Raw genomic sequence first — 17,197 nt, forward strand, 5'->3', positions numbered from 1 at the left:
TTCAGAGATCATAATAATCTGGCCACTCAGTATAGTTTCTTTAAAGACTTTTCAATGAACAGGATTTAAAATAGTTCTCAAATACTGGTTAATGAATAATTTTATTACACCATAAAGTAAATCTGGATTTACTCTTCAAAAGTAGGCCTCTTAATTAAATGAAACTGAGTCAGCCAGGACCGGTTTGGCTCAATGGATAGAGCGTCAGCTTGGGGACTGAAGGGTCCCGGGTTCGATTCCGGTCAAGGGCATGTACCTTGGTTGCGGGCATATCCCCGGTAGGGGGTGTGCAAGAGGCAGCTGATCGATGACTCTCTCATCGATGTTTCTAACTCTCTATCTCTCTCCCTTCCTCTCTGTATAAAATCAATAATATATATATTTTTTAAAAATGAAACTTAGTCAATGTAAAAGTTAAACTAAACTACATTCATTTTTGTTTGTTATGAGACAGAGTATGTGGCAGCACAGCTGCCACCCATAGAAGCTGCAGGAGCTGCCAAGAAGGACTGCCCACCCCCAGGTATAATACAGCCAGGGTCACCCAGGTGAAATTAGACGCCATGTTGGATGGAGCTGGTTTTTGCAGGTTTGAAGCCAAAGAAAGGAGTAGGTGAGTTATTGACAATAGTCCGGTTATTAGGTAAGCTAGCGTTTAAAATGCCATCCCTCAGAACCAGTGAAGTATCTTTAGCATTACAGTCAGGAGCCTCACCCATTTTGTTCCAACCCTAATGCTTATGTTAAATACTTGTATATTCTCAGGAGGTTTGGTAATCTCTCTAACACGGATCCTTTTCTAAAACTGTGGATAATAATATCTTCCCTTTATATTGTTTTAAGGATTAAACAATGTGATATTTGTAAAGCAGTTATGTTGTGCCTCATGCTGTAAGTTAGGAATAACTGTCAAATATATATAGATCATTATATCACTAAAAATTAATATATATGTTATGGAAACAGGTCACTCACCTAGAATTAGAATAATTTAATTAATATACTTGACACCATAGATTTTTATTCATATGTTGTTTTTCCCATGGGCAGGGCCATGTTGAAGAAAACCAATTAAAAACATTAAGTTTTCCATAATGCCATCACTCACTAGTCCCAAGATCAAACATTTTTTCCATTCAAAATTCTCCAAAACCCTGATCCTCATGATCTAGCAAACAGAGGATACAATGGAAAATCTCTTCTGTTCATATCCTAGATATATGAATATAACTCATCTCTCTATTCACTAGGGAGGTATTAAAAAGCCAGGTATAAAGGAGACAGGCAGAATACACTCAGTGCAATGATCCTAACCATCTCACCTTGAATTAGGGACGTAGTCTTTTACTGTTTTTTTTCTTAATGATTAAAGATTCTATGAAAATGATCTGCAGATATATGATCATGACAATATTAACAGTTGCTTCTTCATTCTTAATATAAAGTTCTCATGATCTTTTAAGCCAATGTAACTGCAGGAGATAAATACAGCTGGATGTGGACACCACATATACATGCACACACATGCATACATGAACACTCACCGACAGATGTTTGAATAAGTAACTCTGAAAAAGGGTTGGTATAAGGAGAAGAGCACTCCATTAAGAATTGCCTCTCAACAGTATGCAAGAAAATTATGAATTCTGAGTAGTGTAAAATAGACAAAATAATTTTGTGGAAGAGTTAACAGGAGTTAGATATTTACATTTTACATGATGATAAATTACATGAATATTTATAAAATAAAACATTTTAGCAAATTCATCTCAACTTGATAATCAATATTAGAGAATAGTTTCTATGTTTGACTCTTAAATTGCTTAGTTTGCACATAGAATTGTAAGTAATTGCGAATACATGACTGAAAATCTTGGCATAATAAGTAATATTTAAATGAATAACATGAATTAGATAACATGGGAGCATTCTCTAAGGTTTGGAATTTTTTTTTAAAGAAATGTAAAAACAAGTTTACCAAAATGATGAGTGTCACAGATTAGTATTAAGTGAATGAATGTTTTTGTAAAACATGTGAAAATGAAATGTAAAACCCTAGCCTAGAGCATATGATAGTTATATAACACCTCGCAGAGAAGACTTCTTAACTAACACTCCACAACATAACCGAGAAGGTAATATCTTAACACTATATGGAAATGTTATACAGAGGAGGAAACCTTATTACTTGTTCCTTAACTCATAAGTATGATTGATTTATTTGCCTTTCATTTTCTAAATCTGACAACAATGCCTTCATAAACTATATCATGAAATTACTTAACAGCCTTTTCCCCAACTATAAATGCATCATTGCAGAGCATTTGAGATTGTTGAAAAAATAAACAAATAGAAGTTCCCAATCTAAACTCTGTCATAGTAAAATTCTAATTTCCAATCTTACCAGATTTTGCACTAAGTGTTTTGTCTTGGTTAGCAAATAGCCCTACGGTACCTTCCTGTGCTGTTAGTGTTCAGCTGCCACTCACACTTTTTCTCTTTTTTATGCTGTTAAGTATTGGTTCCAGGACCACAGGTTTTTTAAATTTTGGATTATATCATTAGGCAGAATAAGTAAAATATATGTATATCAAAATTACCAAAATATAATTTCCAAAAACTGCATATCAAATAAGTACTGCTTGACTTACACAAATATAGAAAAGTAAATAGTTTGAAGTTATATTACTAATCTCATACATGAAGCAAGAATGAAGGAATGACGAAAGTTTCATGATTTCTTAGAAGTGTACTTCAGAGGAGAAAAATAATTTGAAGTAAATTTTATATAAAGTGATAGTTTTCCATGAAAAGGACTCAGTGTGTTGAGAACTTGCAGCTACATCAAAGAAGCCTACTCATTCCCTACCTTCTGCTCCCTATGCTTTCCCATTGGATTTGGTGTGTTTGTAAAAATTAAAATGCACCCAAAACCGGTTTGGCTCAATGGATAGAGCATCGACCTGCAAACTGAAAGGTTCCAGGTTCCATTCCGGTTAAGGGGTGAGCCTCTTGGTGGTTACTGAAAATTCTTTGCTTCTGCACACCACAGCCCCACTGGGCACCCACACCTGCTGCTGGCACCCACACCTTCTGTCAGCACCACTGGCCCCTCCGGCCCCTCTGGCCCCTTACACCCGCTGCTGGTGCCCAGCGATGATCCTGATTGCTGGGTGCTGTCAGTGGGTTCAAGTGGTGGCTTCTGGCCCTGATCCGCCTGAGGGCTTCTCCACCTCACGCTGCTCCTGAAGGGCGATCCGGGCAGCAGCTGCTACTTGCACCTGCTGACAGTGCCAGCCCCACTTGTACCTGCTGCTAGAGCTAGCACTAATCGCTCCACGCCATCAGTGGGTGTCAGCAGGGCCAGCGCCATCAGCGCCTGGGAGCAGTGCTGGTGGGAGAGGAGCTGCTGGCAGACAAGGGACAGGGGGCAGCGGTAGGAGGGACCAGGCAGAGGCTTGGAGGAAGGACCGAGACTTAATTAGGAGATGTAATACGTAGGGCATTTAGAGAATTACACTTAAAAGAAAGAAGCTTGAAAATTAAGAATATAAGTAGTAACATGATATTACTAGACACACTATAGTGAAAGAGACTAGAATAACAGTTTTTTAATATATATTTTTATTGATTTTAGAGAGGAAGGGAGAGGGAGAGAGAGATAGAAACACTAATAATGAGAGAGAATCATTGATTGGCTGCCTCCTTGTATGCCCCACACTGGGGATCAAGCCTATAACCTGGGCATGTGCTCTGTTCATAGGTTGATGCTCAACAACTGAGCCAGGACAGCTGGGTGAAAAAAAAGAAATTGTAATGATAGAAGAACAAAATAAGAATCTGGATGCCTAAGGAGTAACAGAACTTAAATCTTTAAAATGTAGCTTTTTATCTGGAAACTCAGTTAGGTTCAAAAATTACCAAATTACCAAATTACCAAAGCATTGATTTTATAAAATAGGTTTACTAAATATTATTGCCAAGCAATGGATATATTTTGTAAAAATTTTGAGTTTAAATTAGAAATATAAAAACATAATATTTCTACAATCAAAACATATTTATTTAATTATATGTAGATAAACAATTATACTTATTAAAATAGAGAATTAAAAATGATCATTCAAGGAACCATAGTAAGTATGTATTAAACAATAAAACTATAAGAGACAGATGATAAGAGAATGATGATGCCATGTGGGACATGTTTTTTCTTAAGAAATATGATAGTGGAAGATCTACTCATGAGGAAAACTATGATACATTATCATAAATATAGAGAAAACAAAAAAGTACAGCATTAGGGGAGAAAGACAGAAATTTAAAGAATACTGAATGTTCAGCATTGGCAATAGTATAGAGTGAATGAGAGTAACAGAATAAAGACATAGGTTCAAGAAATATTTGAAAAATAAGAATTAGCAAACATTTTTTAGAGAAAATACTAGTTTTGCTTTCCTCATATATGGTGCTTTAAAAATATATTTTTTACTAGTTAGTTATTCCTGTGTATTTTCCCCTAAACACTGTTAATATTGTCTGAGAAAAGAGGAAAGATATATATTATAGCTTTTGTTTAATTGAAATATCAGAAAGCTCAGACCAAAGTAACTGATCTTAGAGATTAAGGTAATTTTTACATTAATGTTCATTTTTCATAGTGAGCACTTCATAAAGTGTTAAAATTAAAAAAGGAATTTTTGCCTTCATATTTTTCATAATGCATTTCATTACTTTTGTATGCTAATACCTTATAACTGATAAAAATAACAATGAAATTAAATAACTAGGTCATATAGAGAATCATTTGAATACTTTCTTTCCTAAAACCACTCATGCTGCCAGGTTTATTCACATTTTTTTTTTCCAATCAGCTCTTGCAATAATTCATCATGGAATCCCATAGCCATGGAAATGTGTTTCTGTATCCCACAGCAATAATAAAATTCTAAAATTAATTTTTCTCTCTTCTCTCCTTGGGTAGAAATATTCTGTTTGTAAAACTGCAGTTGTCAAAATTCATATTCAGCTGCATTGATATGTTGCTAAACCTTAATGGAAAAAATAAAGCTAAACTATAAACTTAAAAAATAGAAATTCTTATGAAACTTATACATAAAATGTTCTCTAAAAATATAAAATCAGTTATTAAGGGCCTGCCCTTTAATGGGTCGCTGATATTTTTATTTGTTCAGTTTTGAAGGCAGGATAAAAACAATCTTGGTTTTAAACCATGGTACTACATTTAAATTCTCCATATAATCATACTGATGCTTTCATACTTACTGTTTAAAATACTGTGCTCAAGATTGCTAAGCCAAACAATAGAGTGAGTTATGTTTATGAAACAAAAGTGTACTATGAGGTTATTTTTATTTTTAAAAAAATGTTTTTTAATGTTTTTTTAATCCTCACCAAAGGATATTTTTCCATTGGTTTTTAGGGAGAGTGGAAAAGAGAAGGAAAGACAGAGAGAAACACATTGACTGGTTACCTCCTGGGCGAGCCCTGGCGAAGGCCCAGGCCAAAGAGGAGCTTGCAACCTAGGTATGTGCCCTTCACTGGAATTGAGCCCAGGACCCTTCAGTCCACAGGCCAACACTCTATCCACTGTGCCAAATTGTCTAGGGCTATGGGAGTATTTTTTATATTTTTTAATTTAACACTAAGAACTTAATGTAATTTATTATTATTCTAGTTTTACAAATGAATAAACTGGGAGTTAGAATAATTATCAACAGCACACAACTAGTTAATATTGGAAACACAACCTGAAATAAGGTCTTCCTGACATCAGAATTCAGCACTTTCTGGTATATCTTAAAGCACAAGAAATGGCTTTCTGTATTTGTTGTATAAAGGAGTATACTTGATTAGATAGCAAACTCACAGTCATTATTTTTTTCTCTGAATCAATTAAATCACTAGGCAAAAGGAATAAATTTTATTTTAAGGTACACTGTAGTTTACACCGGTGTTTTCTCCCCCCCACAAGTATTGTTATAAATTAATTGTAAATTTTGGTGGTCCCCCCCCCCCCCCATTTTACAGATGGTATGTGGTGGACAGAAACTTTCACTGAATTGTTTCAAGTTTCTCAGCTAGTGATTTTTATATAATGTGGACTAGGAGATGCAGTAAATCCCTGCCAGGAAAAAAAAAAATAGAACAAGAAAAAATAAAAGAAGCATTCCTTTCTTAACTCAACTTCTGCTACGCTCCCCACCCCACAAAAGATCTAAAATGAACAAAGAAATATACATGTACAGAGAAAAAAATACATTCATTTAGAAAACTGAGTGCCACAAATTTTGGGAAATATCTATTTCAATGAGATCAAATCAAAGGAAACCATTGTAGGACAGTTCTCACATGTCCTTCTGACAAAGGATTTTAGTGACTTCTCATGGAAGTTAAGGAGTAGAGACAATGTATTAATTTGGAGACAGCAGGACATTAGTCACATCTCATCTGTAAGATATAGAAAGACAACTATTGAACAGGCTTTGCCATTACAAAATGGGAGCATTAACACTGAATTTTTCAAAGTTTAATGTTTACAAATGGTTCTGTTAACATATAATATCTTAGGACAAGATATAATGATGAAGAAGACCTGCCATAATTCTCAGAAGATGTTTAATTAATGTGTGACGCAGTGTCACCTTTTCCTTGAAATAGCTGCCCATTTATAGACAGGGCTATGGTAAATAAAGGGACTTGAGACTGTGATTATAAGACATGTCAGAGGGAAAGGAAAAAGACGAAAGGTAATGCACCACTTACTTCTTTGTTTCTACACCCACACTTCATTATGTCTCACCCTGCCTGGCTTCAAGTATTTTACTAAATTTATAACTGCACAGAAACTATCCAGAGGGACGCTCATCTATAGTAGTACTAGAGGACGCACAAAATTTGTGCAAGAGAAGGCCTTCCTTCCCCCAGCTGCCAGCACTGGCTTGCATCTGGCACCTGGGACCTGGGCTTCCCTTTCAGCCCTAGCTTCTTCTGGAAGGTTGTCTGATCTAATTAGCATATTGTGATTTTTTTTATTATTATAAATATGAATAATCTGTAATTCATTACTTGCTATCCTATAGCTGTGAGCTGAAATGTTAGTCTACAGCTATGCTCTCATCTGCTTATTGACCAGGATTAAATGTTACTTTGTACTCCCAATTCCCAGTAGGATTTTCAAAAAGCACTTATGCAATGTATATGGATTGAATTCATATTGAGTGTTAGGAAAAGTCTTTCTATATAAATTGGGAAAGATGTTGCAGACAAAAATCTTTAAAACAGTTGATAAAATTAATTACAAAATTAAAAACATAATTTATCTAATATTCTAAAAGTATTACTGTCTTTTTCTCAAGTATACATGTAGGGATTTAAAATGTTTGAACTCAATAAAACTAAATCTTTCATAAGCTTATTTATACTTTAAATGTAATTTACTCATATCAGTGAAGCAGGCAGATTCTGTTGTGTTTGCTCTGATGTACCTTCAAAAGGTAGACATTAATTTTGTAACTTCCAGGAAATGATCTGATTAAGCAAAACATTTTAATTAAACAATAAAGGAGAAATCAACTTTATAGTTAAGAAAAGAGTTTTATAGCAAAGAAGTTTGAAAAGAGTTGTCTATAATTTTTATATTTCTATTGAGAATCAGAATAGTTGGTATTGAAGTGGATATCTATAGATTATGTGTTCTTCGCCAAAGCTCAGAGATGTAAGGTGAGACACACAGATCTGGAAGGTGATGAATGTATTACATAACTACATCGACTACATTTCTCAAATAAGGTAGAAATTTACCATTTGTGAACCTAAATGTTCTCAAAATTATTTCTAGACAATACGGTCATATCTTACTTTATATTATGACTAGTTATCTTTCAGTGAACTTGAACATTACCTAACCCATTTGCAGCCTTCTTCTATCTGTAAGATTGATTATGGCTGACATTCTCAGCAGTCAAAACATCTTGCAAATGACTTCTTAGCCTGGAGAGCCCAACCAGAATGATGTTCACTTCATTGCCTGCCTAGCTGGTCTCCCATCTAGCCACTGAAGCATTTACAAGAACACTTTTATTAAATTTGTTCCAACATGTGTTCAGTTAGATGGAATCTTCTCAAATATTGCACTAAATGGGAATGGGGAAAATGCTAAATTGTCTCTGCATTTGTTAAGTGTATTTTCAAAGGGAAATGTAGCCCAGTTATATCATTAGATTTAGAGAATAAACTTAATAATGCTCTTTTATTTTGGTTACGTTTATACATTAAGTTTTCTTCCCTACATATATTAAAATCTTTATATATAAAAGCCTAATATGGAAATTGTCCCCACGGGAGTTTGACTGGGAGACCAATCACTTCCTATGACATGTGCTGACCAAAAAGGGGTGGCGCAAAGTGAAGGAAGGTCCCAGCCAGCATCCTGCAGCCAGGGAAGGGATATTCCAGCCAGTAGCCAGAAGGCCTGATTGGCCCTGATAGGCGGCCAGGCCTAGGGACCCTACCAGTGCACAAATTTTGTGCACTGGGCCTCTAGTCTATTAAATAAACTGGATATAAAGTTATAGCCCTGGGTGTAATGTCATACTATACCCTCTGTATTAATTTTATGGAAGAGTAGAAAAGTACACTTTCTCATCTATACTAATAATAGAGAAGTATGTAAATTATCTGTTACAGCATCATGTCATGAACAGATCAGCAGGCTGTGTCCCTGCCCATTACTCAGGCAGCTGCAAAGCCTATGGTAGGGTAGGATACGATAGGAGGGTATAAGGAAGGAGAGGAATAGGAAGGCAGGCCTGCATACAGACAGGCCAAGAGGAATACAGAAAGGGAACAAGAAAAAGATGCAGGAATAGAAAGAAGAAAGAAATGTGGGGCTGCATGTGGGAGTGGGTGACTACCGTGGTGGTGGTGGTGGGTGGGCAGGGACATCCGGTGAGTGGCAGGATGGGAGCCTTGCCAGACACAGGAGAAGGGCAGTGCTATGGGGCTGAGGAGACTGGTGGACTCTGGAGACAGGTGTGTGGAGCACCTGCCGCCCCAGCGAGGCTGAGGGATTTGGGTGCCACCATCTTGTGGCTGTGGGCACCACCATCTTTGAGGGTGTGGAAGTCAATTAGGATATTCCCTCCTAATTGGCTATGAGTGCTGCCATCTTTGAGGGCATGGCATTCAATTAGCATATTCCCTCCTTACTGGCTGTGGGCACTGCCATATTTGAGGCTGTGGCATTCAATTAGCATATTCCCTCCTTACTGGCTGTGGGCACCACCATCTTTGCAATGGCTTGAGGGTCAATTAGCACATTCCCTCTTTATTAGATAGGTTTTGCTTGTCCTTTGTCTTCAAAAGTCTCTCCCTGAGCTCCTGCAGGTGGAGTCTTCCTATCCACCTGTGGTCTGGCACTGCATGTCCCTGACTGATTTTTGCTCAAATAAACTTAACATTTAAAATAATATATATATATATATATACCTCTTCAGTTTATCTTTCAAGAAGTGATTGGCTATATCAAAATACATTAAACTCAGATTTGGATTTACAAGAAAAGAATACTTAGGTTAAATTATGGCTGCTATTAATGCCACTGCCTTTAAATGCAAGAGTTAGGAATTCCTCCATTCAAATACATGCCATTGGGGAATTTTTAACAAAGTGAGCAGTTAATGGGCAACCTAAGATACCAGAGACTAGCTAATATTGTGCTAACATTGTAGCAAGATAGTAAGAAGCTAGAAAAATTCCTGGGATAGTGGAATGGGGAAACTGAGACAAGAAAATTAAAGAAGGCTAAACATTTTGAACAACTTACAGCCAGCGGGTGCATCACAAGACTTTATCTTCTTCAAGCAAGGACACTTGAGATCAAATAGTTTATGCCTCCCTCCCTAACCAGAGAATACATAGCTTAAATCATCCTGGTTTGGGAAAAGACACAATTAATGCCATTGGTGCCATTAAAACCCAAGGACAGATGAAGTTGACAGGGGAAGGGTATACAATAGGATTAGAATCACAGTTGATTAATAGCTATTCACTGTACTAATCACAGATAAGAATTTTTTCTCACAGACCTTGGGAAACTTGTAAGAAGAAAAACAGAGTCATAAAGATTACCGAAATACAGAAAGGGAACAAGAAAATATGCAGGAATAGAAAGAAGAAAGAAATGTGGGGCTGCATGCAGGAGGGGGTGACGATCGTGGTGGTTGCGGGGGGCGGGTGGGGGGGCAGCGACATCCGGTGAGTGGCAGGACGGGAGCCCTGCCAGACACAGGAGAAGGGCAGTGGCTATGGAAGTCCAGCTGGCTCCGTCGCTCAGAAAGAAGATACGCCCTGAGAGCAGGTCAAGGCCAAGACACGTGTGCATGTCTGAGGGCTGAGCTCTATGAGGACAATTACAGAAAACAGACTTGGAGAACCCAGGTCGCTGTAGGTTCTTTCCCATCCTCTAATCCTACATAGTGGCTGGCTTGAGATGAAATGCCAGAGAGGTCTTTCAGGGTACCATTCCTGCTGCTCTCTCAGATCTCCGCCTCCGAATAAAAGCACCTCAAAGATTCAACCTTATCTCTACTTATTGACACTGGTAGCGACTGGCAGCACAGACACTGTTTGTTCCAGTTTTAAAGTCAGGGGAAGCCTAACCAGTGGTCACGGACAACAGGGGGGTGGGGGGATACGTGGAGAGGGGTTAGGGATGGGAATGGGGGCATGAGGACAATTACGTGATACCATAATCAATAAAGAAATTTTTAAAAAATTATAAAATAAAGTCAGGGGAACAAATAACGGAAACCCCATTAAATCCAGACAGAGCCAACATAAAAAGTAAAGCAGACCAAAGAATAATAAAAACTCCCCTACATGCTCAGTTTGATACATCACCATATTAAAAATGCATCTGGAAAGCTGATAGATATTCTGTGGAATCCCTCCCTTAAGATTCTCGCAGGGGGAAAAAGAGAAAACAAAAAAGATAAAAAGCTCACTCTGGAGCATGTCCATGCCCCTTCCTGGCCATGGACTTTTTATTTCTTCCTAAACTGTAAGGGTCACCAGGAGACTTGTAATCAGAGAGACGGTGGGCAGTGGCAGTCGGACCGGGTCTCACCCCCGGATCCTGAATCCAAGGCCCCCTTTTCTCTGACTTCCCAGGGAGCTTTCGTGTCCCTGCCCAGGCTCCCTTCTTTCCTACAGTGTTTGCAGAGCCCCAACAGAGCACCACCCAGCTCTCTCCCACTGCGTCTCCCACTCTCAGCTCTTCCTTTGTTTCACTGTCTCCAGCTTTAATAAACACACTCTCAAAATCACCTGGACTCCTATTGTGAAATCTTTCCTACATGAAGTCAAGAACCTACACAACACAGGCCAGCCTGAGGCAGACCTGCTCCCTGCAGGTCCCCGTCTGATAACAATATATCAGATAATAACCTCTGGATATTCTAAGACTGCTTTAATAGACACTTTCCTTATTTTGTAACTATTTTGCATTAGCATATGCATGCTTAACTCTTTGCTAGCCCATGTTTAAAGTAGAAGTTTTAATTTTTTTACGTAGCTAATATATATATATATATATATATATATATATATATATATATATATATAATTTTATTTTTTTAATATATTTTATTAATTTTTTACAGAGAGGGATAGAGAGTTAGAAACATCCATGAGAGAGAAACACTGATCAGCTGCCTCTTGCACACCCCCTACTGGGAATGTGCCAGCAACCAAGAATCAAACCTGGGACCTTTCACTCCGCAGGCGGACGCTCTATCCACTGAGCCAAACCAGTTTCAACTGATTTATATTTTTCAATAACAGAAAATAATGAAGAAGCTAAAAAGTATTTTAAACATTTTTTGCATTTCCTTTCAGTATTTTTCTAAGTATGTATAATTGGTAATACTTCTAGGTGCATGCTTATGTTTATAAATATAACATGCACAACTTTTCAAGTTATTTAAAAAACATAGTGTGATATGAAATATCATGCATTATAATGTTATACCATTATACAATGCCAGCCAAACCTGTTTAAGTAATTAAATAATTTCCATATTTTAGAGCACACCATTAAACAATGATTTCACTTAGTATCTACATGGTTTCTATTTGCAGTGAAATAATTCATATTTATAAGTATTGATAGGACACAAAGTGAAATAAGGTTCACAGGATCAAATATAAAATTGAGATTAAGCCTTACCAATAAATTTAAAGACAGATATTTTATAGTCACACTAGGGGCCCAGTGCATGAAATTTGAGCACTGGGGAGAAGTCCCTCAGCCCGACCTGCTCCCACTCACATACTGGGACCCCTCAGGGGATGTCCTATGGATGGCATAAGCCCACTCCCATTTGGGAGTGACCTAAGCCACAGTCATGCCTCCCTTTGCTTGACGTGACCAGGCTGATCAGGGGAAGGTGCCAGCCCCATCACCCTGCTGCTGCTGCCACTGTCACAGCCGCCAAGGTATTTTCTTCAACATGGACTCCAGTCCTTTCACCATGAAAAAATGACAACTTTCTTTAAGCATTTTCAAGATGTGTCTTTCACAGGATATGACATTTCTTTTTCTTTTTAAAAAATATATTTTATTGATTTTTAACATAGAGGAAGGAAGAGGGATAGAGAGTTAGAAACATCAGTGAGAGAGAAACATCGATCAGCTGCCTCCTGCACACTCCCTACTGGATATGTGCCCACAACCAAGGTACATGCCCTTGACCGGAATGGAACCTGGGAGCCTTGAATCTGCAGGCTGATACTCTATCCATTGAGACAAACCAGTTAGGGCGGATATGACATTTCTTTCTTTCTTTTTCTTTTTATCCTCACCTGAGGATATGTTTTCCCCTTCCCTCCAATCCCAAGCTCAGCCCCTTCCCAAGCTTAAAGCTTCTGCCTGATGAGTTTCCTCCCACCACCTTCCATCTCTCCCACCGCAGCGACAGGGTAGTGCGGCCGGTCGGTGCATGCCCCACCCACTGCCACCATCTCCTTGGCTTTGCCCACTGCCACTGCCTCTAGAGCCTCCCAGGAGCACCACTGCTGTGCGCTCCACCCTGCCCACCCGAACCACTGCTTCCCACTGCCTAGGCTCCGGGTGGCCATGCTCACCACAGCTGCAGGCCCCGCCCTGCCCACCCAACCCACTGCTGCCTCTGCGGTCACACGTGCCCCCGCACCCCGCCTAGCCCCTCAAGTGCTGCCAGTGCTTTTCCTCTAGCAGCTGCAGCCGCCTTATTTTCCACTTTGCTTCCCTCTTCCTTCTATGCTGTCTTTAGTCTTTACTCCTCCCTCCCTCCATGTATGAAATTAACCCAACACATTTGTTGGGCTAATTTGCATACTCACTCTGATTGGCTGGTGGGTGTGGCTTGGTGGACATGGTTTGTGTAGCAGAGTGATAGTTAATTTGCATATTACTCTATTATTAGATTAGATAGAAAACCTAACCACTAGTATATCTCCCTACGTCTTACCTTGCATTTTAGGGTGTGCTCTGGCTCAGATTAAAATGTGAAATTTCGAAGTGGCATATGTTGTCATTACTTATTGAATTAGGGTTATTTTTATTTGAAAATATCCCCTTTGTATTTTCAGACCTTCATACATTTTACTTGACATGTTGTCAACAATGGTGTGCCAGAAATTCATAGATTCAGGCTTAATTATCTAAGCAATTTAGACAAACTAGGTACATTCTACTAAATTATTGCATAGATTAGGCAGATAATCAAGATATTTTACTGGATTGTTTTTCTTTACTTCCTAGAGGCTCCCTAAAAGAGAGATGAGAGAGAGAGAGAGAGAGAGAGAGAGAGAGAGAGAGAGAGAGAGAGGGAGAAAGAGAGAGAAAGAGAGAATGAATTAAGTTCCCCTGCTAACCTTTTCCTTTACAAAGACCTATTATGTGTCAGGCACTTACAGGATCATATTCTACATTAATTCTAAAAGCATCCCTATAAAATTTAGCATTAGTTTAATTATCCTGATCACTTTTTAAATTAGAAAATTGGGGCTTAGGGATTTTTAGAAACTCCTTCATGTAAAAAACGATCGAGATACTGAACTCATGCACTAGTACACATAATTGAGCAAATTTTCAAACACTTAAAAAACATCTAGAAGAAATCTATTTCAGGGAAAATGGTGTTCTAGAGCAGTGTTTCCCAACCTTCTCTCATGATGAGAATCACCTGGTGGAGTTGTTAAAACACAGATTCCTGAATCCCAACTAAGAAGTGCTAAACTAGAATTTTTGAGAACATATAGGTAAAATTGCATACCTAACTTAGTGCTCTGTATATAACATCTGTGTTAGAGCACTAGTTAAGTATACAATTTTACCTATATGTTCCCAAAAATTCTAGTTTAGCACTTCTTAGTTGGGATTCAGGAATCTGTGTTTTAACAACTCCACCAGGTGATTCTCATCATGAGAGAAGGTTGGGAAACACTGTTCTAGAGTACTCAATAATGTTTAGCTCTTGGCTCTCTGGACACCTGCCATATATTCATTAGGTAGACTCAACAAGAAGAGAGAACATAAATAAAATTAGGCATGGGAAATGAGAAAAATAAGAGTATTTGCATGTTTGTAATTTTGGTTAGTTTGTAAGTTGTAGAATTAGTAAGTTTATAGGTTGTAGAATTAGTAATAGTTTTAATAATTAGCTTTATCTACCTTAATCTTTGAAAACATAGTATAACTAAATTTATTGAAAGTTATATTTTTTATTTTAACATAAAATAATTTTTATCGAAATCTCTTGAAAGACAAATTTTCTAATTGTTATATTTTAATTTATCCTTATTATGTTTCTTTATATCAGTTTTCTGAAGGAATTTTTATTTCAGTTGAGCATGTTAGTCTCATACACTTATTGGAGAAAGGTTTAAATCAATTCATTATAGGAATGTTATATAACCATTGCTCAAATCTCAGTGTATTTATAAAATGTGGTTATAATTATCATTGGTTTTAAGATGTAATAAATCAATGAGAAAAATCTTCTTATACTTTCTGCAATTAAACTCACAATATTTTCCCAAGGTCGTGTGCATACATTATGGCTAATGTCAATCAGTGATATCCCAATGCACCACACATTAAGCAACAATCCTGATGCCATATGGAATGTTTGCACTTCGTGGGTCCAGAACAGCATGGGAAGATTTGTATTACTTTCCCCCTGAACTCCTTTAAAGCAAAGATAAAACTCATTTAACCAACAACATTATAAAGCAATAATATTAAACACTTTCTGGACTTCATAAAAAGAGTTAAATTTTGTTAGTTTGTGTTCTGAAAATTATACCTTATAAAATTTTATGTAGATAGCATTATTGTTATATCTGTTCTCTTCTATCCCTTGGAGAGAATTTTATGTGCCATCTAAAAGGACAAAAGACTTCACCACATGAATTTTAGACAGTGAAATAGTAAGGAAAATGACACGTGTCAACTTGGAATAACTCTCAAGAGCTGGTATTTTCTCTCTTCAGTTTGGGTCCCTGACTGAAGATACGCTGACCCATCGCCAAGTCTTAATAAACATGTAGCTTGAATAAATGCTTATTGTTTTAAGGCACTACTGAGATTTTGAAATTTCTTTTTATTACATCAAAATCTAATGGACTGTAAATCACAGTTTTTATATATTCTGTCCTCTCAACTCCTCTCTCATGGTCCAGCATTTTCATCTTCCTCACTTAAGTAATATTTCCTTGAATATAAACTATGAGATGCGCCTGGTGTTAGAGGTCATAATAAAAAGCATTCATTGTTAAGGCTGATGTAACTCCACTAATGTGCCATAAATCTCCACCGAACAGTAGAAATCTCTACCAAGCAATATCCCATCACCACATGATAAGTGTCAGTCATTAATGCTGATTTCAGGTTTGCTACTCAAATATGATCTCACATGTCTGACAATTTATCTGTTTTATATTTGCAAATGTGTTAAGTATGTAACAAGTAAAAGGTGACAAAATATTGTGGTATATATATGTGTGTGTGTGTATTTAATCCTCACACAAATCTATGACGTATATTGCATCTATTAAACATTTTACAGACGATGGTACTATTTCTGCTAGTTTCCCTTAAACCCTCAGTTATATATTCCTCTGTCATAAGACTAATCACAACTGTACCAATTCATTTAAATGTACGAGCTTCATTGAGACAGATCTTGACAATGCTAGGTGTTCAATTACTATTTGCTGCATGAATCAATGGATTGGGAACACAATTAACTAAGCAAATATGATTACAGTTTTAAATGGTACCCAATAGGTTTGAAACTATGTCTGAATAAATCTAACTTGTAATTATTTTGCCTTTGATGCCATCTTTGCCTGAGGACTATATCATGGCACACTACCCATGCCTGCTTTCATACTTTTGCTGTGTAACATCAACTAAAGTCTCAGAAATACTGCATTTGAAAGTCTCAGCTCCCTGTCTTTTCACACCTCTATTATTTTAGATGAAAATGCTATTTTAGTTTTCATGTGGGAGAAAATTATAAATATGCTTATATCATTTTTTTGAATCATTTAAGGCAACATAATGAGTATCAGTAACTATGTAAATTGCTTTTAAAGGAAAATTTCAGATGTACTACTTGGTTTGTGAAAATTGAAATTTTAAATTATTCTGAAATCATACCACAAAGAAAAGTATATATTTTGTTTTGTTTACTGGTGTAACATCCCTTCCATTATAATGCCAAATATGAAAGAAAATTACAACCTAAAGGTATTAAGTCAAAGTATCAACTTTCTGTATGTGAACCCTCTGATTTTTAACTGTCACTAAGCTTTCTTTTATAAGAAGGTTTTTACATTGGTCTTAATATTCAATTCATAGGTTTTTTTCATAAGTAAATAGCACTTATTTTGTCATTAGTTCTTGAAAATTATGACAGAATTTAAGGTTTTTAATACACAGGGTTATATCTTTGCATGAGGTCTAATCATATTAAGCTTAATTTCAAATCTTAATCACAGCCATATAACATATGATATAGAGAAATATAACACCTATCTTACATAAGAGATTTATTTTTACTTATAGGGCGGTTATTTGGAAATAAGAAAAAGGTAAGCAGACTCTGCAATCTGCCACGGCGGTGTT

This window comes from Pipistrellus hanaki (genome assembly GCF_964339955.1).
Source record: "Pipistrellus hanaki genome assembly, chromosome: 11".
NCBI lineage: Eukaryota > Metazoa > Chordata > Mammalia > Chiroptera > Vespertilionidae > Pipistrellus > Pipistrellus hanaki.